The sequence below is a fragment of the Callithrix jacchus genome, chromosome 7 (assembly GCF_049354715.1).
Source record: "Callithrix jacchus isolate 240 chromosome 7, calJac240_pri, whole genome shotgun sequence".
NCBI lineage: Eukaryota > Metazoa > Chordata > Mammalia > Primates > Cebidae > Callithrix > Callithrix jacchus.
The window spans coordinates 148,391,598-148,418,501 of NC_133508.1; the positions used below are offsets into that span (position 1 = coordinate 148,391,598).

General features: G+C 46.3%; 1 long non-coding RNA gene across 4 annotated transcripts; it reads right to left on the bottom strand.

Annotated features, from left to right (window-relative positions):
• Positions 1-684: 684 nt before the first annotated feature.
• On the bottom strand, positions 685-25,086 carry LOC118143083 (uncharacterized). Of its 4 annotated transcripts, none has more exons than XR_004727246.3 (5): positions 24,715-25,086; positions 24,199-24,329; positions 23,320-23,499; positions 3,577-5,206; positions 685-2,454 (listed from the first exon to the last, which is right to left on the bottom strand). It is a non-coding gene; the product is annotated as an uncharacterized LOC118143083 (long non-coding RNA). The 4 variants fall into 4 exon arrangements; XR_004727244.3 differs by having other exon boundaries at positions 23,320-23,502; XR_004727247.2 differs by lacking the exons at positions 685-2,454; positions 3,577-5,206 and adding an exon at positions 18,463-19,655 and having other exon boundaries at positions 23,320-23,502.
• Between the last annotated feature and the right edge of the window lie 1,818 nt (positions 25,087-26,904).

A 26,904-nucleotide genomic window follows, 5' to 3' on the forward strand; every position in this document is an offset into this window, starting at 1 on the left:
TGACCTCATTTAATCTCCCCAACAATAGGAGTGGGTATTATGATGATCTCAGTTTTACAGATGGGGAAACTGAGTCACCTGGGAGGTTTGTTTTCTCAGGGTCAGGGAACTCCTGAGATGGCAGTGCCAAAATGTGAATCTAAACTGTGTTGAAGGTGTGTACCATGTGCAGGGCAGCAGTGAGTATAGTGGGTGGGGGCTAACCCTGCCTGAGGGTCAGTGAGAGCTCCCCCAGGATGTGGCATTTGAGCTATAGGAAAAGTATGCCAGGCTAAGAAAATGGGTGCAGGTGATAAAGGGATTCAAGGAGAGGAGGATCTTTTTTTTTTCCCCAAAGTCAAGGTTCCAGGCTTAAAAGAGGAGGATCTTTGAGTGCAATGGCATGAAGGTCAGAGGAGCAATTCTCTAATGACTGGAGTGTGAGGTGCTCAGCAAGAGAGGCCTCTAGGTTAGGTAGCATCTGCACAGGCTACAATAGGCTGAAGACTGACAGGGTGGTCTATTCACTGACTCGGGTGCCTGTTCTGCTAGCTCTCTCACCTGGCTAAGCCTGCGTCTGGGTGACCAGGGAGGAAGAAAGAGCTGAGGTTCAAGATCCAGGGCATTTACGATCCAAGGCAGGGCGAGTTCTCATCATCATCATCATCATCACCATCATCACCATCATCATTATTATTCTTTATTCAAAGGAAATTTTGCTTGAAAGTCTGAAATAAACCCAACAAAAGAGAAGCCGCTCTTCTTGAATCAGGGGTGGGGTGGGGCCCTGAACCCTGCCTGCTAGGCCACTTTATTCCCTCCTTCTTTCATCTCCCCAGCTCCCCAGAACACAGTCTGGTACCCAGCGGTTATCATTGTTACTGTTTCCAATGCTGCCCAGTGGAGGTCCGGTAGCTCTGACCCCACCTGGATATATCCTCTGGCCCTCTTCTCTCCAGCGTGCAGGCCAAGGGATGCAGCCTAATTTGGTCCCTGTCAGAGAAACTGATCTCCTTGCTCTCTACTCTGACCTTTGGGTCTTTTACCAACACCAGCTCTGGAGCAGGGCCAAGGGCCCAGGGCCTCTATCTGACCAATTGGACACTAAGCCATGAAAAACGAACTCCCCTATCAGATCCTGGGGCCTCTCAGGCTTCGGTCTAGGCTTGCCCTTCTGACCCAAGCTCCTGTCCTCCAGTTTCTAGGGCAAAAAGATGAGCAGGGCTGTGTACATCTCAGGGACACTTCAATCACCCCAACAGCATATGCTAGAACTAGACTTGGAAGAGAAAGAGAGAGACACCACTTAAAGGCAGGGGGAGAGTGAGTCAAAGGGCAGGTGAACAAGAAGCTGTTTTCTGCAAGGTCAGGGAACAAACTGCCATCACCCTGAATTCTCAGGGTCACATATTCATTTCCATTGCCCCAGGCCAGTGTGGACCTGCTCCACATTGTCTCCTGGCACCTGAGGACCTTAGTGGTGCAAGTAGTTTCTCTTCATACAAGCACATGATTGCTAAGCACCTAATGTATGCTCCAGCACTGTGCTTGGTGTTGGAAGACAGAGAGGGGAACCAAAAGCAAAAAGACACGTAGACCCAGGACTGTAAGATGGAAATATCAAGTGCCACCTCACAGAACGCGGAGAGGACTGGATAAATATTACATGTATATTCACCTAGCTCTAAACCCACTGCCTGGCAGGCTTTCAATAAACAGAGCTGTGAAATAAACAGGAAACTAATAGAAGTACTTGCTATGGGATCACAGAGGAGGGGGGAGCACTTCAATTAGGGTGGAGGATGGAGCTAAGCAAAGGGAAGAGGGGAAGATCTTATCTCTCGGGAGCAGCTGGAGCTGAGTCATACAGAATAAATAGGATCTCCCAAAGCAGAGAAGAGATTTGTTTGTAGAGTGGAAGAAGGATATGGAGAAGAGCCTTTCAGGCACGTGCAAAAGAAGGCAGGGATGTGAATGTCAGCCAGATTTCTCTGGTAAACTCCAAGCTCGAAGGCTCTGGCCTACATGGTATCAGGATCCCTTCGACAAAGCAGTGTGTAATGAAGAGTTGCTTTAGACTCAGACAGACCAAGCTTCAAATTCTAGTGGTGTGGCCCTGGTGCATTTCTTAACCTTTCTGAATCTCAATTCCTCAACTTGAAAGGGGAGTTTGCTGTCTACTTTGCTAGACTCTTGTGATACAAGAGTGAAATGAATCCATGCAGTCACAGGATATGGCCCAGGGCATTTTGCTCCTGTCTCCTCTGTGAGGAACAGAACCTGAGACGTGGACTTCGGGAAAATGGGGCATCAGAAGTAGTCGGTTCCAGTCCCCTCTCAGCGCGGAAGTCCCTCGGCAGCAGTGCCTCCCGGTGATTGGCCAGCCTCTGTGCACCACTTCAGCCTTGGGCAAAGGCTACTGGACCATTACAACCTTGACTTCAGTCATTTATGGCATCCCACTCTCACTATGCCCTAGGGGAGAGGTAAAAAGGAGAAGAGAGCAATTAGGAATAGTGACCACTGGCCCATGGATGCGGCATCTTAGGAGGGCCTCAGAAGCTGCTGATCCTACTCCTCACTTGTACAGGTGCAGAGGACTGTGACTTGCCCAAGGTCACCTGAGTGAGTTACTGGCAGATCCTTCGATTTCCCTTGACAGGGCTGTTCTACAGCAGCCTTTGGCTTAGCTGGCTCCAGCCTAGTGACATCACAGGGGAATTGGCCGATCCCTGCAGGCTCTACCCCTGGGATGTAGGGCATTGTCCTTGGAGAGTCCTCCACTTTGTGTCACTTCCATCATCATTACTGACCTGGAATTCTGGAGGTGTGAGATGCACCAGCCTGAACTGAGTGCTGTGACTAAGGTCTTGTCCCTGTTTGGTCAGGGAGGCTGGGGCAGAAGGGGTAGACTGGAGCAGGCTGGTGGGACTAAACCCACTGATGGGGTTGAGATAGGCTGGCAGGAGCTGTAGGAAGGATATCGCACTGAGGAACCTGAAAGGTGTGCAGCTTCAGCTAAGAAGGCAATGCTGGAGGCTGGGCATAGGTAGCAAGGTATTCCCACAGGGTGGAGCCCAGAGACCCCTTGGAGTCCTGGCATAACGGAACCACCAGGCATCAACACTGGGGTATCTCTCATACTAGATCCTGAGGGGCAATCACTGGCAAGAGCAAAGCAGAACCTTAAGCCTCCTGCAGGAGGAACCAGCCTTTGGCTGGGTTCCCAGGTGGGCATTGGGCCCTAGGAACCAGGGAATGGTTAGTTGTGGCCCGGCTGAGGTGTTGCAAGGGCCAGGAAGTCCAGCTGTGGGGAGAGGGAGCTACAGATCCTGGGAACCATGCAGACCACAGGCAGGCTGAGACGGAAGTGGGAGGGCCTCCTGGACTCAGCCCCTGTCTCAGATTGACTCATTCAGTCCAACAGGGCCCTATTGGGCAGAGATCATGGTTCACAGCAGAATCAGGTGAGAGGTGAGATCCTGGAGTACTGGAGGGCATCCCGGACCAGCTATACTACTTAACTTGCTAGGCAAGCTTGGGTAATTATTTTAGCCTCTCTGAGCCTTGATCTTCCATCTGTAAATGGGATCATACCTGCTATGTCCTCCACACAGGTGCTTTGTGGGTTAAAATAAAAGGTATGCAGCTTCACACTGAAGTGACAAGCTGCCTCCTATCTCATTATGAGCCGTCCATCTGTGAGTCCCCTGGAGCAAGGACCTGGCCTCTGGCTTCCCCTGTGTCTCCCACAGTGTTCAGGACGGGGCTGTGTCCGGCTGTGCAGACCGACTGAGAGGACGGGCCACAGCTGAGGCCAGCCTGCAGGGCCCTGGCAGCCGGCGAGGTTGCTGACGAGGGAACAGCCTGGTGATGGATGACACTGCCAGCCTTTGCCCATCTGGCAGCCCGAGCAATTTGCATAAAAACAAAGACAGCTCCAGCGGCATGAAATATTGATGCCCTGAGACTTTCCAGAGTGGCGTCTCGGTCTCAATCAGCAGGGGCCCGGCTCCTGGCCCCGTGGTAATGGCGCCTCCTGCCTGTTGAGTTTGGTTCCAGAGGGCTGCAGGGAGGAATAGTTGTCCTGGCCGAGAGGGCCACCTGGGAGTCGTTGTCGACATACATTAGTCTTGGGTTTCAGGTAATACTAACTTTAATCAAACTGGGTTGGAAAAAAACACGTTGGATCAGGTTCTGAACGGCTCAGTTTCTAGTCTGATGAAGGCAGATGGGAGCTCAGTTCTCTCAGCAGGCCCAGACCTCCCTCTCTGACCCTCACAAAGAAACCCACTGACCACATAGCAACCTGTCAAGAGTGACAATATGGGGAGGGGGAGACCCATCCCTGAGGAAGCTGTAAGATAGGGAAGGGTGTGATTATGGGAGTGCCTTCTCATCAGCATCCTGAAGGGGCCCACTAATGGAAAATGCCCACACAGTCCAGCAGTCTTGCAGGGCAAACTCTTGCCCCCAACATTTGCAGATCCCTCTTCTTACAACGGAACAGTGAGCAAGGCTGGAGGTGGCCCCCTTCCTCCCTCCCTTTCTCCCTTCTTTTCTCCCTCCCTCCCTCCCCTGAGTCCTAGAGTGGAAAGGGGAGGGTGCTTTAGGTACAGGCACATTTTGGGTTTCTGTCCTCAGGGCAGGGCAGGACTCTCTTTCTGTAGCTTGGCTTTTCCCAGGAGGTGGGGATGGTCACATAAAATCTGAGCTCCCTTCTCAGCTCTGTCGCTGCAGGCATTCCCTTCTGGCCCACACCCCTCCATCTCCATCTGCCAAAAGAGTGTGAACATTCAGCTCCAGCCAGATTCCTACTGCCAGAGCAGGCCAGTCCTAATAGGTCTCTCCGTGTGCGCTCCTCCAGGCTGCTGGCCAAGGCTTAGTCATCTTTGTATCCTCAGCTCCTGGTGCACGGGAGCCACCTGAACAATGTTGGATGAAATTAACAGAATTTTGGAGTGCGGGGTGGGTCAGGAACCCAGGCTGACCAATAGGAGAAAGCAATAGGAGAAAGGAAATATCCACAGGCCAATGGCAAAGACTGTCAGCTCTTGTTGGAGAGGTTTAGTAGGGGCAGCGGGCCTTCTCCTCTAAATCTGAAAATTCCCTGCGGTGGTTGGTTGATGAGGTTTAGTAATCTTCCTCTCTGGCCAGGGGTCCACCTTTCCATCAGAGCTGCATTAGGCCAGCATTTTGGGTCTTTTGTTTTTTATTTTCCTCCTGTCTAAACAGAAATACATAGTCACAATAGAAAAATTATAAAAAAATAGAAGAGTATTAAAAAAACAACCAGAGTGTTCTCAACAAGTTGAGTCATTTCTTAACATTTAAAAAATAATCTGTATATTTTATTGCACTTTAGATTCTGGGGTACATGTGCAAAACATGCGGGATTATTGCATAGGTACATACATGGAAATGTAGTTTGCTGCCTCCATACCCCCCATCACCTATATATGGCATTTCTCCCCCTGTTATCCCTCCCCAACCGCCCTACCCTATTCCCCCCCAACAGACCTCAGTGTTTGATGCTCCCCTCCCTGTGTCCATGTGTTCTCATTGTTCAGCACCCACTTATGAGTGAGAACATGTGGTGTTTGTTTTTCTGTTCTTGTGTCAGTTTGCTGAGAATGATGGTTTCCAGATTCATCCATGTCCCTACAAAGGACACGAACTCATCCTTTTTTATGGCTGCATAGTATTCCATGGTGTATATGTGCCACATTTTCCTTGTCCAGTCTATCATCGATGGGCATTTGGGTTGGTTCTAGGTCTTTGCTATTGTAAACAGTGCCGCAATGAACAAATACGTGCATGTGTCTTTATAATAGAACGATTTATAATCCTTTGGATATATACCCAGTAATTGGATTGCTGGGTCAAATGGAATTTCTAGGTCCTTGAGGAATTGCCACACTGTCTTCTACAGTGGTTGAACTAATTTACACTCCCAGCATCAGTGTAAAAGTGTTCCTACTTCTCCACATCCTCTCCAGCATCTGTTGTCTCCAGATTTTTTAATGATCGCCATTCCAACTGGCGTGAGATGGTATCTCAATGTAGTTTTGATTTGCATTTCTCTAATGACCAGTGATGATGAGCATTTTTTCATATGTTTGTTGGCCTCATAAATGTCTTCTTTTGAAAAGTGTCTGTTCATGTCCTTCACCCACTTTTGAATGGGTTTGTTTGTTTTTCTCTTGTAAATATGTTTTAGTTCTTTATAAATTCTGGATATAAGCCCTTTGTCAGATGGGTAAATTGCAACAATTTTTTTCCCATTCTGTTGGTTGCCAGTTCACTCTAATGATTGTTTCTTTTGCTGTACAGAAGCTCTGGAGTTTGATTAGATCCCATTTGTCTATTTTGGCTTTTGTTGCCAATGTTTTTTGGGTTTTAGTCAAGAAGTCCTTGCCTATGCCTATGTCCTGAATGGTTTTGCCTAGGTTTTCTTCTAGGGGTTTTATGGTGTTAGGCCTTATTTTTAAGTCTTTATCCATCTGGATTTAATTTTAGTGTAAGGTGTCAGGAAGGGGTCCAGTTTCTGCTTTCTGCACATGGCTAGCCAGTTTTCCCAACACCATTTATTAAACATAGAGTCCTTTACCCATTGTTTGTTTTTGTCAGGTTTGTCAAAGATCAGATGGTTATAGATGTATGGCGTTGCCTCCAAGGCCTCTGTTCTGTTCCATTGGTCTGTATCTCTGTTTTGGTACCAGTACCATGCTGTTTTGATTACTGTAGGCTTGTAGTATAGTTTGAAGTCAGGTAGCGTGATGCCTCCAGCTTTGTTCTTTTTGCTTCAAATTGTCTTGGCTATGCGGGCTCTCTTTTGGTTCCACATGAAGTTTAAGGTGGTTTTTCCCAGTTCTGTGAAGAGGGTCATAGGTAGCTTGATGGGGATAGCATTGAATCTATAAATTACTTTGGGCAGTATGGCCATTTTCACAATATTGGTTCTTCCTAATCATGAGCATGGAATGTTTTTCCATCTGTTTGTGTCCTCTCTTATTTCCTTGAGCAGTGGATTGTAGTTCTCCTTGAAGAAGTCCTTTACATCCTTTGTTAGTTGTATTGCTAGGTATTTTATTCTCTTCGTAGCAATTGTGAATGGCAGTTAGTTCTTGATTTGGTTCTCTTTAAGTCTCTTATTGGTGTATAGGAATGCTTGTGATTTCTGCACATTGATTTTGTATCCTGAGACTTTGCTGAAGTTGCTTAACAGCTTCAGGAGATTTTGGACTGAAATGATGGGGTCTTCTAAGTATACAATCATGTCATCTTCAAATAGAGACAGTTTGACTTCTTCTTTTCCTAACTGAATGCCCTTTCTTTCGTTTTCTTGCCTGACTGCTCTGGCTAGAATATACTATATTGAATAGAAGTGGCGAGAGAGGGCATCCTTGTCTAGTGCCAGATTTCAAAGTGAATGCTTCCAGTTTCTGCCCATTCAGTATGATATTGGCTGTGAGTTTGTCATAAATAGCTTTTATTATTTTGAGGTATGTTCTGTCGATACCTAGTTTATGGAGAGTTTTTAGCATAAAGGCTGTGGAATTGTGTCGAAGGCTTTCTCTGCATCTATTGAGATAATCATGTGGTTTTTGTCTTTGGTTCTGTTTATGTGGTGGATTATGTTTATAGACTTGCTTATATTGAACCAGCCTTGCATCCCCAGGATGAAGCCTACTTGATCATGATGGATAAGTTTTTTGATGTGCTGTTGCAACAGTATTTTATTGAAGATTTTTGCATCTATGCTCATCATGGGTATTGACCTGAAGTTTTCTTTTCTTGTTGAGTCTCTGCCGGGTTTTGGTATCAGGATGATGTTGGTCTCATAAAATGATTTGGGAAGGATTCCCTCTTTTTGGATTGTTTGGAATAGTTTCAGGAGTGGTACCAGCTCCTCTTTGTATACCTGGTAGAATTAGGCTGTGAACCCATCTGGACCTGTGCTTTTTTTGGTTGGGATGCTATTAATTGCTGACTCAACTTCAGTCCTTCTTATTGGTCTATTCAGGGCTTCGGCTTCTTCCTGGTTTAGGCTTGGGAGGGTGCAAGTGTCCAGGAATTTATCCATTTCTTCCAGGTTTACTGATTTGTGTGCATAGAGTTGTTTGTAGTAATTTCTGATGGTAGTTTGTATTTCTGTGGAATCGGGGGTGATATCCCCTTTATTGTTTTTTATTGCATCTATTTGATTCTTCTCTCTTTTCTTTTTTATTATTTTGGCTAGTGGTCTGTATATTTTGCTGATCTTTTCAAAAAACCAGCTCCTGGGTTTATTGATTTTTTGAAGGGTTTTTTGTGTGTGTTTCTATCTCCTTCAGTTCTGCTCTGATCTTAGTTATTTCTTGTCTTCTGCTAGCTTTTGAGGTCTTTTGATCTTCCTCCTGTAGCTCTTTCAATTTTGATGATAGGGTGTCAATTTTAGATCTTTCCTTGCTTTTCAGGTGGCCATTTATTGCTATAAATTTTCCTCTAGACACTGCTTTAAATGTGTCCCAGAGATTCTGGTACATTGTGTCTTTGTTCTTGTTGGTTTCAAAGAACATCTTTATTTCTGCCTTCATTTCATTGTTTATCCAGTTAACATTTAAGAGCCGGTTGTTCAGTTTCCATGAAGTTGTTCGGTTCTGTGTTAATTTCTTAATCTTGAATTCTAATTTGATTGCACTATGGTCTGAGAGACTGTTTGTTATGATTTCCATTCTTTTGCATTTGCTGAGGAGTGATTTACTTCCAATTATGTGGTTAGTTTTAGAGTAGGTGTGATGTTGTGCTGAGAAGAATGTATATTCTGTGGATTTGGGGTGGAGAGTTCTGTATATGTCTATTAGGTTTGCTTGGTCCAGATCTGAGTTCAAGTCCTGGATATCCTTGTTAATTTTCTGTCTTGTTGATCTGTCTAATATTGACAGTGGAGTGTTAAAGTCTCCCACTATTATTGTGTGGAAGTCTAAGTCTCTTTGTAGGTCATTAAGAACTTGCTTTATATATCTGGGTGCTCCTGTATTGGGTGTGTTTATATTTAGGATAGTTAGCTGTTCTTGTTGCATTGATCCTTTTACCATTATGTAATGCCCTTCTTTGTCTATTTTGATCTTTGTTGGTTTAAAGTCTATTTTATCAGAGACTAGGAGTGCAACTCCTGCTTTTTTTTGCTCTCCATTTGTTTGGTAAATCTTCCTCCAACCCCTTATTTTGAGCCTATGTGTGTCCTTGCATGTGAGATAGGTTTCCTGGATACAGCACACCAATGGTTCTTGACTTTTTATCCAATTTACCAGTCTGTGTCTTTTGACAGGGGCATTTAGCCCATTTACATTTAAGGTTAATGTTCTTATGTGTTAATTTGATCCACCATTTTGATGCTAGCTGGTTGTTTTGCCCATCAGTTGACACAGTTTCTTCATCATGTTGATGCTCTTTACCATTTGGTATGTTTTTGGAGTGGCTGATACTGGTTGTTCCTTTCTATGTTTAGTGCTTCTTTCAGGAGCTCTTGTAAAGCAGGCCTGGTGGTGACAAAATCTCTCAGCAATTGCTTGTTTGTAAAGGATTTTATTTCTCCTTTGCTTATGAAGCTTAGTTTGGCTGGATATGAAATTCTAGGTTGAAAGTTTTTTTCTTTAAGGATGTTGAATATTGGCCCCCACTCTGTTCTGGCTTGTAGATTTTCTGCGGACAGATCCACTGTGAGTCTGATGGGCTTCCCTTTGTGGGTAACCTGACCTTTCTCTCTGGCTGCCCTTAGCATTTTTCCCTTCATTTCAACCCTGGTGAATCTGATGATTATGTGCCTTGGGGTTGCTCTTCTTGAGGAATATCTTTGTGGTTCTCTGTATTTCCTGGACTTGAATATTGGCCTGCCTTGTGATGTTGGGGAAGTTCTCCTGGATAATATCCTGAAGAGTGTTTTCCAGCTTGGATTCATTCTCTCTGTCACATTCAGATATACCTATCAAATGTAGATTAGGTCTTTTCACATAATCCCATATTTCTTGGAGACTTTGTTCATTTCTTTTCACTCTTTTCTCTCTAATCTTGTCTTCTCATTTTATTTCATTGAGTTAATCTTCAATCTCTGATATCCTTTCTTCTGCTTGGTCGATTCTGCTATTGAAACTTGTGTATGATTTGCGAAGTTCTCATGTTGTGTTTTTCAGGTCCATTAAGTCATTTATATTCTTCTCTAAGCTGTTTATTCTCGTTAATATTTTGTTAAACCTTTTTCCGACGTTCTTAGTTTCTTTGCATTGGGTTAGAACATGTTCTTTTAGCTTAGAGAAGTTTATTACCCACCTTCTGAAGCCTGTTTCTGTCAATTCATCAGACCCATTCTCCATCCAGCTTTGTTCCTTTGCTGGTGATGAGTTGTGATCCCTTGGAGAAGGAGAGGCATTCTGGTTTTGGGTGTTTTCACCCTTTTTGTGCTGGTTTCTTCCCATCTTTGTGGATTTACCTACCTGTGGTCTTTGTAGTTGGTGACTTTTGGATAGGGTCTCTGAGTGGACGTCCTTTTTGTTGATGATGAAGTTATTTCTTTCTGTTTTTTAGTTTTCCTTCTAACAGTCTGGCCCCTCTGCTGTCGGACTGCTGGAGGTCCACTCCAGACCCTGCTTGCCTGGGAATCCCCTGTGGCAGCTGCAGAACAGTAAGGGTTGCTGCCAGTTTCTTCCTCTGTTATCTTCGTCCCAGAAGGATACCTGCCAGATGTCAGCCTGAGCTCTCCTTTATGATGTGACTCTTTGGATATGCGGGAGTCAGGGAGCTCCTTGAGGAGACAGTCTGTCCCTTATAGGAGCTCAAGTGCTGAGCTGTGAGCTCTGTTGTTCTGTTTAGAGCTTCTGGGCAGGTACATTTAAGTCTGCTGCAGTGGAACTCATAACTGCCTTTTTTCCCAGGTGCTCTGTCCTGGGAAGGTGGGGCTTTATTTATAAGTTCTTGACGTGTTGCTGTCTTTTTTCAGAGCTGCCCTGCCCAGCAAGGAGGTAGCCTAGTCACAGTCTGCTAGCAGAGGCATTGCTGAGCTGCCATGGGCTCTGTCCAGCTGCTGTGTGAAGTTCCTTGTGGTTTTGTTTATAGAGGTATAGTTATAACTGCCTCGGTAATGGCGGACTGCCTCTGTAATGGCACACTGCCTCAGTAATGGCGGACTCCCTCGGTAATGGCGGACTGCCTTGGTAGTGGCGGACTGCCTCGGTAATGGCGGACTGCCTAGGTAATGGTGGACTTCCTCAGTATTGGTGGACTGTCTCGATAATGGCAGACTGCCTCGGTAATGGCGGACTGCCTCAGTATTGGTGGATTGTCTCGATAATGGCAGACTGCCTCGGTAATGGCGGACTGCCTCGGTAATGGCGGACTGCCTCGGTAGTGGCGGACTGCCTCGGTATTGGTGGACTGTCTCGATAATGGTGGACTGCCTCGGTAATGGCGACTGCCTCAGTAATGGCGGACTGCCTCGGTGATGGCGGACTGCCTCGGTGATGGCAGAGTGCCTCGGTAATGGCAGACTGCCTCAGTAATGGCGGACTGCCTAGGTAATGGCGGACTGCCTAGGTAATGGCAGACTGCCTCAGTAATGGCGGACTGCCTAGGTAATGGTGGACTGCCTCGGTAATGGTGGACTGCCTCAGTATTGGTGGACTGTCTCGATAATGGCAGACTGCCTCGGTAATGGTGGACGCCCTTCCCCCAACAGAGCTTGACCATCCCAGGTCCAGCCGCGCTTGCTGCAAAACTCTCAATCCAGAGCATTTCAGATTACTGGTCTTTGTGGGGGTGGGAGCTGCCGAGCCAGATCACCTGGCTGTCTGTTTCAGCCCCCTTTTTTTCAGTTGAATGGGTAGCTCTGCATCCCAGGCATTCCAGGCGCCAGTTGAAACGGCCGCCCAGAGTTGTATGAGTTTTGTACAGAGACCCGCTGCATCGGCTGAAACAGCCATGCTGGAAACTCATGGCACTTTTCAGCCTGGGAATCTCCTGGTCTGTGGGAAGTAATAACTCATTTGGAAATGCAACGTTCACTCACCCTCTGCATTGTTCTCACTGGGAACTGCGCTCCAGAGCTGTTCCTATTCTGCCATCTTGGATCCCTAAGCATTTCTTAACATTTATTCTAAATATGGCTGACTTGCCTGGGTTAGGGGTTGGACAAGTTCCCACTCCCCATTCTGTGAGCAAGTGATGCCAAACCCACACCTACCTGCCTACCCCACACCCACAAAGCAAACCCCTTGATCTGGTATTTTCTGTGCCAAAGGTGGTCCTTGGAAGACACTGGTTCAAAATGAGAACTGCTTGCCTGTTCTGGGTGGGCCCTGCAAGGTCTTTCTGAATGGGAGGAAGAACCCAGATCCATTTGGGGCAGTCTCTTTATTTGTTAGGTGACCTGGCACTGGCAGTGCCCCACCTGAGCAGGGCCAGGACACTGATTCCTTACTCAAACTGGAGTCTGGGGGAGGGGAGAGGGGAGAAGAATGATGGCTGCATAGAAGGTCATCCTGCCCTGTAGGAAAGACTGTTAATTTAGGGTCTTCTCTGAGACCAGATATTTAGTAATCAATTTCAATCTTTTCTCCACACAGCAGCCTACAGGGTTATTTCGGTATGCAAATCAGATCTGTTACTGCCCTTCTCAAAATTCTTCAGTGACTCGCCATCTGCTTGCTATAGGGCAAAACTGAAATTCCCTTCACGGTATATGTGACTTGTTGTCCTTGAGTAATGGTTCTCCTTTTTTGTTATTAACATAATTTTGGGGCCTGTAAGCCCAGCACTTTGGGAGGCTGAGGCAAGAGGATTGCTTGAAGCCAGGAGTTTTAGACCAGCCTGGCAACAAAGTGAGATTTCTTCTCTACAAAAATCCAAAAGAAGTTATGTGGGCAAAATAGTGTGTGCCTGTAGTTCCAGCTACCCAGGAGGCTTGAACCCAGGAGTTTGAGGCTGCAGTGAGCTACAACTGAGCTGCTACACTCCAACCTTGGTGACAGCAATGCCCTGTCTCTGAGAAAAAAAATCTAACAAGACAAAACAATGCAAAAACCACCATAACTTTTGGTTAGGCATAAAGTTGCAAGAAGAAAGACCATATTTCTCAACCTCCCTTGTAGCATGGGTCAGCTGACTCCCAGCACACCCTCAGATATAGAAGCAAAGCTGGCCAACATCAGCTGACCTACAGATGCATGAAAAATAAATGATCGTGGTTTTAACCACTGAGTTTAGGGGTGGTCTGTAATGTTACAATATATCTAACTGATATAATATCCATCCTCTAATTCCCAAACTTGGCAAGAAGGTAATAGTCAAGCTACACGATCAATATATGATGGATCAGAGCAGAGACACAAACGTTAAAAGGAAGAGAATGTGAACAAGACCAAAAACACTCAATGGTAAATGAATGGAGGGTTTACAGATACACAAAGCTTTAGCAATCTTCTTCTCTCTTTAGTAATCTTTCTTCTGACTGTATCAGTCAGAAGAGAAATTAGTTGGAAACTGAAGCGGAAGAAAGTCAGGTAAAATCAGCTGAGCGTATCTCACTTCTGTCTAGGTGGAGCTCACCTGGCAAATGTTAGGAGGAGCCAGTCTGCTGATGGGTAAACCCTAATATGCATGTGGCAGGCTAGAAAATCCCAATATCATTAGGCAATCAAATACTTTAATTAACTCATCTTGGTCAATTCTTCAATGTTTCTATAATGTGGCTCCCACTGAGAAATTGTGATCATCTCAAGTAAGTTTCCAATCCATTTGACAGTGATATTTCCTTTTGTGATTTAATTGACGTTCTGGTCTTATTTATTGGTCTTCATGGCAACTTTGTTAGTGTCCATCAGTATTCCTAAATCTGATCAAATTTGATTCAGGATCCTGATAGAGTTTGAGTTTATTAGTCTGCAAAAATGAGAGCTGAAACCTTGTTGGCAACGAGCTCATCAGAATAAAAGCTGCTTTCTGATGTCCAGCCAGCTGGCCTCATGTAGCCTCTGAATTAACGTCCATTTTTCTTTGCATTTCTGTGGTTAATGTTGTTATCCAGGCCTATGTACGTCTTGGGTGAGTTCAGGAGAGTGACTGCTCCTGGTTAGTGGAAAAAAATTGGAGGAGGGAGGCATTAAGCTTTACCCACAGAGTCAAAGACAGCGCTATCTGATGATACCTTTCCAGTCCTCTCTATCTCACTTAGAAAGACAATCCTAGGATGCTGTTTCACAAAGCGTCTTTCAAGACTATCTACTCCAACTTTCTCACCTTATAGCCGTGGGCACTCAGGTTACAGAGTTTATGTAAGTTGTCTAAACTTATGCAGCCCCTGAATCCTCCTTATCGGAGAGCTACAGATTCATTCTCACTGTGGAATAGCCAATGGCCTGAGTACATCCTCAGGGCAGGTGCCATGCCTGTGCTTAGTTAGCATCAAGAGCCTGGTGCCATGTACGCCCACTGGGGTCTCAGCATATGCTGCTGACTAGCTGAGATTTGGGGTTGGGGAATGGTCTTTAAACCCCGTTCCTCAATCCTGGGTTTGGCTGGTTGGGGCTTGCCTTCTGCCATCCATTCTCTCAAGCTGTGATCTTGGCAGGAGAAATCCACTTATTTGTGCTTCATTACCTGTACTCTCTTTCCAACTGGTCACACTCCCAGAATGTAATAAGAAAAGCTTTCCTGATTGGGGAGCCATGGAGATTTTTTTCCTTTGTATTTTCTGCCTCTCTCCCACCTCCAAAATATGTTCACTCGCGGCACTAACGTTGACTGAGTCCTGACAGTTCTGGGAAGCTTTATGTAGAGGCACAGGGGAATGATCTCAATGGAATTCCAGGTCTTAATATGGTACAGAGAAAGAGTGCAGGGCTGGGTGCTAGAGGGCCTGGGTTCTAGTTTCCTGGCTCTGGGATGTTAAGTTGGCCATTTGATTTCTTTGGGACACAGATTCTTTATCTGTAAAATGAAAATGTTGCTCCCAGCACTCATATTCTGTAGTTTCATTTTGAACTTACAAAAATTTCTTGATGGCTGGGCGTGATGACTCATGCCTGTAATCCTGACATTTTGAGAGGCCGAGGAGGGTGGATAAACTGAGGTCAGGAGTTCAAGACCAGCCTGGCCAACATGGCAAAACCCTGTCTCTACTAAACATAAAAAAAAACAGCTGGGTATGGTGGTGGGCACCTGTAATCCCAGCTACTTGGGAGGCTGAGGCAAGAGAACCCTGGGGGCGGAGGTTGCAGTGAACTGAGGTTGCACCACTGCACTCCTGCCTGGGCAACAGAGCGAGACTCCATCTCAAAACATAACAAAACAACAAAAATAAAAACAAAACAAAAATTTCTTGACTGCAGAGTTGAGAAACCACATCACTTCCTGATTAACTGATCTCTGTCCTTGATGCTGAGATCTTGGGCGTTGCCTCATTGTCCACTGGTTAGCTTCAAGAAAGAAGAATCTGCGTCACAGAATGGGAGGCCATTGAATTTTTGGACAACCTGAAGGACTTAGGTCCAAAAATACTGCCCCAATAAGTAGACTTGGGGTTGAAAATTTTTTCATAACCCTATTATTACAAATTTTGAGCTGTAACTCCAGGCCTGCCAGAAGATTGGGCAAAATGCCTTTCATGAATAGTCTGTGTTTTGATGGCATGACCGTATATATGCTGGATTTTTGGGTACTGTTCCAATTTCAAGTATACTCTCACATGTTTCCACAAATCACCGTAGTATCCATGAAATTCTAGTATTGTGTCATCCATATCACATCCCCGGGATGTGTCTTAATTTTAAAAGTAGTTTAAAAATCTTTTGTCCAATCATGTGTCTAGGTTTTTGGCTGTGAAAATATGGCTTTTGTATAGGTGTAGTCTGTTTGATATGCCTTGTGCTGAGATTATAAAGCCTCTGGATGAAGTTTTACAATTTTCCAGGATTCTTCCTTTTTCATTAAAAAAAACCTTTCATGACTAGAGGGCATGCCTAGGTTATGATATGAGCTCCCAGTCTTTAGGACAATAAAGCAAGGAAGTATATTTCTGCATGGGTCATGTCTACTCAACATCACAGAAGAGTTAAAAGGGGTAAAACATAAGACACATGAGAGTTGGTTGTCTCCACGGCACTGAAGACCAGGATGATCATCCTCCCAACCCCAACACACTTATCTGGCCTTTTGCTTTGATGCTGTGTTGCCACAATACTGGTGACAGATAGGGGTTGTCACACAGTTAACGAATCAGTCTTCGGATGCTGGTAGGAGGCCAGTGATAGTCTAAGAGCAACCTGGTCTATTTCAGTGTTCCTTAGAGCCATGTGGGAAAGGGTCCCACGTCAGCATTCCTCTGTGCTCATCAGTGGCTTTGGTTCAACCTCATGGGATTGAGCTTCCTCACCTCCGTGTTGGAGAATCCAATTCAAGTGGATCCCAGATATTTAGTTTAGGAAGTGTTTATTGAGCATCTATTATATGCCTATCATTGTGCCTTGACCAGGAGGTATGTAGGAGCTGAGGGCTTACTGGCAGTGAAGGCTTCAGTGGGCAGGAGTGGCCACAAAGAAGGTGGCGGAGCATGGCTGGGAGAGAACAGGAGGTTGATTGCCTGGAAACCCCAAGAAGGGAGGCAGTTGTAAGGATTATGAGTGTGTACTCTAAGCCAACCTGCCCCAGGTTGAAAGCCCAGCTTAGCTGCTTAATAGCTAGGTGATCTCGGCATGTCAGTTGACTCCTCCTAAACCAAAATACACTCCCAAGGCTGTTGTTGGAACACTCCTGTTAAGTTGGAACTATCTTTGTAAGAGAGTTTATGCAGAGTTTAGTTCAGTGGCCGTGAAAGCTCAGTAAAAAGTGGCTTGCTTTAGTATACACATGCGATACAACACGTGACTTGCCCAAGAACAAGAATCAAGTAATTTAAGATCCATGCTATCCGTCATCTCCCTCCTGCCTTCTTGGACCAGGAGGTTGTTGAATGTTGTTTTGCAGTTTCTCTTCCCCTCCGGGATGTGTTAGTGATCTTGTCACATCTTGTCATCTTCCAGGTGGTTGCACATGAATTTTTGGGACATTTGATCTATATCTTGCCTGGTGCAGACAGATTCGTTGGTTTTGTACCTGGAGGGTTACCTTAGCATAGGGTTGTTTCAACATTTACCCTTGTCACAATTCTCAGGGATGTCTTCCATCCTCTGCAATTCTAAATACAATCCCTAAGGCCTTTGGCAAACATTCGCAATTTCCTATGTGCCTTCAGGGGCAAGTCAAAGGGGCCAGCTAGTTATGAAACACAGCTCCTAAAAGGCCTCTTTAATTATTTCTTGCTCTAATCAAATATGACTTTTCATTCTTCCATCACACAAGGCACCCTAATTATATGATTATAGCTAATCTTTTAAAGTGAAGACAGCAGTTTGAAAAATGCTTGTCTTCTCATTGTCTCCTGTTATTCTGTCATTTAGCTGGATGGAAGGGGGCGGTTTCAGGGGGTGGAAGTGGTGTGACTTTCCCCCTTCTTCCTCTCTTCTCTTTTATACATGGGGAATATGTCTTCCTGTTTCTGTTTTTCCCTGGAAAGATTCTGCCTGTTTCTTGCACCAGCTTTTATCGCTACATAACTGAGTTAGTATTTCTTTGGTTCTGATCTGCTCTAAAGACACAATTTGGGACAATTTCTGATGTTCAGATCCTTTGGCCATCCTGTTTCAGCTTTGGGCAGCATCCCTCTGACCCGAGGACAGGTGCTGCACTGAAGCAGCCAGTGACAACAGCAACAACACCGAGAACAGAAAATAACAGTCACAGACACCGAGATCATGCCGACCGTGCTGGCTACTCCTTCTCAGTCTCCTTTGCTGAGTGCCCCCAGATTCCCTGAATTTAATGTGGGAGTGAGCCACAGCACAGCCTTTGATCTTCTCTTTTCTATCTACGTTTGCTCCCTTGGTTATCTCATTCAGTTTTAAGTATCCTCTACATGCTCACGACTTCAAAACTATCTCCACCCCAGGCTTCTCTCCTGAACTCCAGGCTTGTGTATCTCACCGCCTACCTTGTGTCTCCACTTGGATGTCTCACAGGCATCTTAAATCTCACATTTCCATGACAGATCTTCTTCCTCTTCACCTTCTCCTCTTTCTTCTTCTCCTTCTCCTCCTCCTTCCCTTCCCTCCCTCCTTCCCTCCCTCCCTCTCTCTTTCTTTCTCTCTCTCTGTCTCTCCCTCTCTGCTCTCTCTCTCTCTTTTTTTATGGAGTCTTACTCTGTCGCCCATGCTGGAGTGCAGTAGTGCAGTCTCCACTCACTACCTCTACCTCCTGGTTTCAAGCAATTATCATGCCTCAGCCTCCTGAGTAGCTGGGATTACAGGCATATACCACCATGTCTGGTGAATTTTTAGTAGAGACGGGTTTTCACCATGTTGGCCAGGCTGATCTCAAACTCCTGACATCAAATTATCTGCCTGTTTTAGCCTCCCAAGGTGCTGAGATTACAGGCGTGAGAGCCATTGTGGCTGGCCTCCGCAACAAATCTTCTAACACGCCCTAACAAACCCACTTCTCTCTGCATCTCTTCAGTGTCAGGAAACGGCAACTCTGCTTTTCAGCTGCCCAGACCAAAACTTTTGGTATTCTCCTTGACTCCTCATTCTCTCACTTCCTCCATCTGATCTTAGCAAGTCACATTGGTCGACCTGTAGAATATAGCCAGAATGCGTTCTCATCCTGACACTTCTGCTGTCCCACCTTAGTTCAAGCCATTATAATGGTTCACTTGAATTATTCCAGCAGCTTCTTAACTGGTCTCCCTGCAATTTGCTCTTGATTCTCCTGAAGTAAACTTTCCAAACATGAGCCAAAGTGATCCTGTAAAAACAGAACTCGTGTCTCCTCTGCTCCAAACCCTCCAACGGCTCCCATGTCACTCAGAGTACAGGGGAAAGTCCTTTCAGTGATGCTGGGGCCTTATGTACTCCCAAACCCATCACTCTCTTTTCCAGCACCCTCCCCCTTGCTCACTCTGTTCATTAACAGCCTCCTTAGACACTGCTCCACCCTTTCAGCTCAGGGCCTTTGCATTTGCTAGTCCCTGTTTGGAATGCTTGTCCTCCAGATGTCTGCTGAGGTCACTCTGTCAGGGCCATCCCTGGCTACTTACTCAAAATTGCATCCCCTACTCTACTCTCTCTCTCTCTTCTGTTGTATTGATCCCTTAGCACTTACCACTATCACATCTATCTTGTAATTGTCTATACCACGAGGGCAGGCACGTTTCCCGGTTTTGTCTGCTAGACTCCTAGTGCTTGGCACAGAATAGGCATTTGATAAATATTTGTTGACCAAACTTCTCTAAGATTACTACATCTGTTAACTTTTAAATTCCCACAATAGTTTTATTTAGTACAAATAGCCTGTTTACTACATCAAGAAACTGAGGCACATATAGGTTAAACAAATGACCCATCCTCACACAGCTAGTAATAAATAGCTGGAATTTAATTCCAGGCAGTCTGGGTTTGAACCCATGTGCTCCACCACCAGGCTTCACTGCCAGGGTGTGGGATGTGGTTTTCTGTTCCTGTGTTTGGGATCTGTCACATAGTCCAGGGTCTCAGCAGGGATTGGTCGCTGTTGTGGTCTCTTGAGTGGACACAGGTTGAGCAGCCTGAGGTCTAGGAAAGAGGTTTCTTACAGAGCCAGCCAGGCAGCAACTGTTCATGTGGTTTCATAGCAGCAATTGATGCGAGGCTCCTGCTGTACTCACAACTCTGATCTCGGGCAACATGAAGAGGTCTCACCAGATAGCAGCTGACGACTGCAGTTTACCAGGTGCCAGACACGGGGCTAAGTGCCGTCCACACACCGCCTGCATCCATCCTCTCAACAAGCCTGTATGCTAGATGCTGCTCTTTCCCCCATTTTACAAGAGGCTCAGAGAGGTTGAGTACCCCGCCTCAGGCCACACAGATGGTAAACTGAGAGGCTGTCCTCCATTGATAACATCCGAGGCACCTACATCCTTCTACCCGCTCCCCCACATCATTACACGTGATCCTCACCATAGTCGTGCAAGTGACATGCTGCTGGCCTTGATTTATAACTCCAGAAGCTATGAGACTTTGGCCCAGCCAGGCTACATTCTTGGGTCATTTCCTCCAGTGGGCACCTCCGGGGGGTCCTGGATAGCCTCTGGCCCTCGGCTTTTCACTATTTGGCCCAGTCCCTCCGCAAATCTTTCTTATCTCCTTCAACCATCTGCTGACCTAATGTTTAAGCCAAAGTGATACTTAACTGGACCGTCCTCTAATGTAAAGATTTATTCAAGGAAGACAAACATAAAAAAATACGTGCTTTTATCTGCTCACAGTTTCCTTTGAGAAATAGGAAACGTCTTGTGTCCCCTCGCCCCTGAACCTTCATTCCGCAGGGACCAAGCTGGAAAGAATGCGAGGGCAGCAGGGAGGTCAGGGCCTCTGGCCTGCCTGTCCTGGCTTCTGATCCAGGGCCTTCCACCAACAAGGACAGCCCTCAGCTTCCCAGGCCAGGCTCTGGTGAGCCATGGAGGCATCTTCCAGCATTGGAGGGAGTGTGCCTTGGCCTGGGGACCTGGCCACCTTCCTACTCCTGCCCCTCAGGTCACAGATGAAGGCGGCCTGGGTTGACCTGCATTATTTGGCTCATACTCCTGGGCACGCTGGGATCAGCAAATGAGAGTCCACTGGGCTGTGGCAGCTTTGTGGGCAATGGAGGGTGTGGTCGTTTGGAAGAAGGACAGAGAGAGGGAGCAGGAGGTGATCTAGGGCACAAGGAGCCAGCAGGGGAGAGACGGGCGGCTCTGAGTGAATGTGCTTCTGGGTTTTATCTCTGGGGCAGCGCTGGCTCCAGGCCTTCTCAGGCCTTCTTTTTTTTTTTTTAAATTTTTTTATTGGATTTTAGGTTTTGGGGTACATGTGCAGAACATGCAAGACAGTTGCGTAGGTACACACATGGCAGTGTGTTTTGCTTGCTTTCTCCCCTTCACCCACATTTGGCATTTCTCCCCAGGCTATCCCTCTCCAGCTCCCCCAACCCCCACTGTCCCTCCCCTTTTCCCCCCAATAGACCCCACTGTTTAGTACTCCCCTCCCTGTGTCCATGTGTTCTCATTTTTCATCACCCGCCTATGAGTGAGAATATGCGGAATTTCATTTTCTGTTCTTGTGTCAGTTTGCTGAGAATGATGTTCTCCAGATTCATCCATGTCCCTACAAATGACACGAACTCAACGTTTTTGATTGCTGCATAATATTCCATGGTGTATATATGCCACATTTTCCCAATCCAGCCTATCATCGATGGGCATTTGGGTTGGTTCCAGGTCTTTGCTATTGTAAACAGTGCTGCAATGAACATTCTCAGGCCTTCTTTGCCCACCTGTGGTGAGTGGAGGGAACTGCATCTGCCCTTTCTCTCCACTTGTCATGTTGAAGCCCACACCTGAGTGGACTGGGCCTAAGGCTGCCGAATAAAATAGAGGATGCCCAGTTACAGCTGAAGTCCAGGTAAGCAATGAACGGTTTTTTAGTGTAAGTACATAAAAAGTCATTCGTTGCTTATCTGAAATTCAAATGTAACTGGACATTTTGTGTTTTTATTTATGAGACTGATGACGTTACCTGGGACCTGACAGTAGCCCGCATGGGCCTGCTTCTCATGGACAGCCTTGACAAGAGCCTTCAGCACAAGCTGCCCTCAGTAGGTGTTCACAAGGCACGGGGAGGAGCTAGCTTTGCAGTGGGTCTCTAAGACCTTTCTGAGCCCTGGAACGGTTTAGCCACCTGGCAGGGTGCAGCCTGAAATTTCATTATGAGTCTTTGGTCAGTTAACAAGAAGTAGTGGGGAGCTAACAGGATGGAAGGCAGATTCCTTCGAATAGGAATCTGACAGCAATTTATCAGATGTGTGGAGAAGGGCATATTCTCCTTGGTCCTGGGAAGTGAATATAAGGTCCGCTACACAGGCTTACTGTAAAGATCAAAAGATATGGTGTAATGAAAGCCACTTGGCATAAAGAAAGTGCTCACTTATAAGTGAGCCTGTAGTCCTCATACTTTGGGAGGTTGAGGTGGGCAGATCATGAGGTCAGGAGTTCAAGACCAGTGTAGCCAAGATGGTGAAACCCCATCCCTACTAAAGATACTAAAAAATTAGCCAGGTGTGGTGGCATGTGCCTGTAATCCTATGTACTTGGGAGGCTGAGGTGGGAGAATCACTTGAACCTGGGAGGTGGAGGTTGCAGTGAGCCGAGATGGTGCCACTGTACTCCAGCCTGGGCAACATGGTGAGACTCCATCTCAAAAAAAAAATAGTGCTTAATAAATACTAACTGACATCATTTTTAGGGCAAAGTGCAGAAAGCCACGGAGAACCCAGATGGTCCTGGGCAGATAAGGAACTCATCAAGAGGGAAAAAGATGGAACAGAAGGGGAAAGCCCCCTGGGAAATGGCTCTGCCTCTCCCTACAGTCCTTACATTGCTGCTGCTGTTCTGGACCCCCTTGAGGGGCTTAGCTTTTCCCCTGCCTCCTGTTATCTGGAAGCCAGGGCCCCAGGTGGGAGGTGGAGAGCCGGAGCAGGTGGCATGGGAGATGAAAGGACTTGGGAACTGGGCAGGAGAGGTAGAGAGCCTGGGCCTATCAGGACTTGGCCATGATAGATGTCGGGGCTGGGAGGAAGGAGGCATGAAGGATGTAGGCAATCATGGCTACTGTGAAAATGGAAAGGAGCATTAACTTTTAATATACGTGAATATCAGTATAGGATGAGGATTCTATTTTGCTTAGTATGAGAAAAATCCATCTCCTTTGATGCCAGTTATAAATAAGGGAGATGTAGCAAAGCAAGAAGGTGTGAACTAGAGGAAGGGGCATGGCTATATACATACAAGGAAAATACAACCAAACCGTTTGTGCCGAATTACCATGAATCTCAGAGATGGTAATAAAGCTCATTGCATATGCATTTTGCCTGACTCTCGAGTTTAGGGTGGCTGTGGCATTATGCCCTGTCCGGGCAACCTTAACCTTCTGAGTATCAAAGACGTTCTCTCCTGTGGTCATCGGTAGCTAATGGCACAGTGTTGGTGCTGAGCATTTGTTTTTTAATAGAAGGCAGTGGCCTACATGCAAATGGTCATGAGGGAGTTAGTCCTCAGCCTTTCTTCCAGGAGACTCTTGCCTACCACTTCAGGGCCTGGGGCAAGAGAGCACGTGGTGGCCTATGAACCATATGTCTAAATATTTAAAGCTAACAAACTGTTACACAAAATACGTTCCCTTCTTATCTTGACACACGTACCTTTGTAACAACCTGGGAGGTCATGTTCAAATTCAGGACCATGGATTCCTCCATGTTCTGTCATAGTGTGGTGGAGGACTCTGTCTCTGTCCTGCATCTGCAACCCCTCTTGTCAACGGCCTTCTTTCCCCACTCCGGGCTCTGTCCAATACCTTCAGGGGCTGCATGAGTTTTCTATTGCTGCTGTCATAAAGTATCACAAACAGCAATTTAAAACAACATGGATTTATTCTTTTACACTTCTGGAGGTCAGGAGTCTGACGTGGGTCTCACTGGGCTAACAGTGCTGGCAGGGCAGCGCTCCTTCTGCGGCTCTAGGGGAGAACCCATTCCCTTCCTTCTTCCAGCCTCCAGAGGCTGCCAGCATTCTGCTCATGGCCCTTCCCTCTATCTTCTAAAGTAGGAATGCTGTACCTTCACACTCTTTTCAACTCTCTTGCCTTTCCTCTATCACATGGAAGGACTTTCCTAATTATATGGGGCCCACCTGGATAATCCAAGATAATCTTCCTATCTTGGGATCTGCGATTTAATCGCATCTGCAAAGTCCTCTTTGCCATGTAAGGCACCATATTCACATGTTCTGAGCATCAGGATGTGGACATCTTTGGATGTGGCATTATTCTGCCTCCCACCAGGTCCTTGTACACAGTGTGGATATTTCCCTCTCTGGTGAAAACAGCTGCTCCATGGGCCTAGGGATCAGAACTTGAGTGACAACACTTGTCCTTGAGATGATGAATTAGGTCCACATGGATTAATGGAAGCCCTGGCCCAGGGTGAGGGAATAAGGACCACCTGAAGGTGATGGGAGGCAATGTTCCTTTCTTTCTCTAGCAAACAGATGTTTAAAGTCATTTTCCATGTCCCTAAACTCACCTGTCAAACAGACCGCAGGATAGGAGCCAGATGGGAGGCTGCAAAGTTGTATCTGGCCATCACCATCCTGGCCCCACCTGCCTGATGTGGCTGACAGGTAAGCCTCAGATGTGCTCTCCTTGGTGGGGGATCTGGAGGAGGGGAGGAAACAACATCAATTTCTACCACATGCTTTTTATTTTCTAAGAAATTAAGCACAATTTCTTCCTCCCAGTGAATTCCTTTAACAAGGATATTTTAAAGCCTTGGAAATCATTCTTGTCCTAATTTAATTGTGTAAAGACTTTCTGTGCTGGAAGAGAAAGCTGAGAGAGAGAAAGAGAAGAGAAAGAGGAGGGAGAGAAGAGTACAGTGGGAGAAGGAAGCAAAGAGAAAAGATGGGGAAGAGGGAGTGGGAGGGAGGAGGAGGGGAAAGCAGAGAGAATGCATTTAGGAAATTACGGAGCATCTCTTTCCTTGAATGAATTTTCTCTCCCAATTTCCTTCTTTCCCAGTTGGCTGTCACCCCCAGCTCACCTTGCAGAGATTAACACCTGAGGTCTCGGGGAAAGGAAGTGGAAAGGAGCCTGTGGCATTTTACCCAGTGTCGCGTTCCTTCTGGTTCTAGCCCTCAGTGCCTACTGATGTGTGGGACGTTTCTTTGATAATGGGACATCTTCCGTGGGAGCATCTGAGGCAGGTGGGGCAAAGAAAGGCACTGGTGGACTCAGGAGCTTGAACCGTGGTGCCCAGGCTGGGGCAATTCTGCCCCGTTGGAGTCTGTTGTCGGGAGATGCCCCAGTATCTCTCAGCTCCACAGCTTCAGCTCTTTCCTGGCACTTTCCTCATAGAGTGGGACCCGGCCAGCTTTCCGGCCTCAGTGTCTCTCTTTAACCCCAGTCATGGCCTGAGCTCCTCCTCAGTCTTCCTGTCATTGTGACCTCAGCCTGAGGGGTTCTGGTGGTTCCATCCTGGCCAGTGAAGTTGGCCTCCACTTACAGAAGAACAGAGACACTGAGGGTCGCGGCTGAGGAGCATTCCATAGAATTTTTATCTTCTTCTGAGATGAAGCTTGAATTTCTGTCTACCATCCCCTACAAATTCCTGCTTCTGAGGAAGGAAGTTGCCCTGGGGAAACTGAGGCCATTACGAGATATCCATTATACATCAGAAACACTCCATGATGCCTTATTCCTTTGGCCACCAGGCAAGAGGGCGTGGCCAGAAGCCTCCCATTTTGGCCTCTTGTCAGCACTGACTATACACCTCTCTGTCCTTCCAAATAGAGTGTCAGCAGGTTCTTAAGTCACCCTCAAGCGGGAACAGGGCCCCATGATGTCCTGATGTCACATTTGCCTTGTCCTTAGTGCCTCCGAGGACAGATGGAGAACTGGGTCAGGGGAGGGCAGAAGGGAGAAAAGCATTGGGAAAATCTACCAGACGGGAGCTCTGTGAGGGCAGGGACCGTGCCCTAGTTATCGATAGATCATCAGCTCTGAGCAGCACCTGGCAGAAAGAGCATGCATATTGGATGATTGACAATCCTGTGACTGCCCAAGACCTTGGCTTGCTTATCTGAAAAATCTGAGACCTTGGTCTGCTTATCTGAACAACCTCTGCATCTCATTTGTTACTTTCTCTGATTTCCTAGAAGAGAGTTGTTCTGAAGAAGAGTTTATTTGCCTAAAGCTCTGGGGAGGAGTTTGAAAATTAGCACCATCCTTGTTTGGAAAAGTGAGAGTTTGTTTATTCATTCAACAAGGATGTATTCAGCATTCGCTTTTGAAGAGGAGTTTATTTGCCTAAAGCTCTGGGGTGGAGTTTTAAAATTAGCATCATTCTTGTTTGGAAAAGTGAGAGTTTGTTTATTCATTCAACAAGGATGCATTCAGCATTTGCTTTATGCCTTAGGTAGTGTGAGAAGTGCTAGAGTTAAATGACCAGGAAGAAAAACAGGGTCCTTGACGCTGTGAAGTTTATACTCTAGAAGGGAACAGAATTTGGCCAAATAAAATCTTGCAGATGGATAATTTCAGACTGTAATGAGTCTTTTGAACGCAAAGCTCAGGAGACTAGGAGAAAGTTTAGCAGGGAGAACAGAGGGCCCTGGTCTAGTGTGGATTCCTTTCCTGAGGGAGCGATGTTTGAGAGAAGTGGTGAAGCAGACTGGAGTGAAGAGAATTCCAGGTGGGGGAGCATCAGGTCGGGACTCCTTAGTGAAGGTGGCTTGGGAAGCGTTAAGGAGGCTGGTGTGGCTGGAGGGCAGAGACTGAGGGAGAAACAAGACACAGTGGTATGGCGTCAGAGGGGAGGAAGGGGCAGATGGTGCAGGTTGCAGGCAGTGCGGATTCTGTCCTAGAATAGGAAGCAATTCAAGGGTTAGCAGGAGAGTGACAGAGTCAACGTTTTGACTTGGAGTGGACAATGGCTGGGAAGAGGCAAGGGTGCACACGAATGACCAGTTATGAGGCCAGTGCAATGGCTCCCATAGTGATGGTGGCAGGGGAGATGTAGGAAGATGAATGAATTTGAGAATTATTCAGGAGATAAATGGACAGGCCTTGAGAATGAGATGGATTGGATGAAGGATGAATGATTCCTAGTATAGAAAACCTCCCCACCAATCACCGTGCAAAGGGTTTTGGAGAAGGTGAGTGTATCAGTGAGGTAGCTTTCTGTTGTAATAGAAAACCCAGGCCCCAGAGGAAAAATGGCTCCAATGTTGGC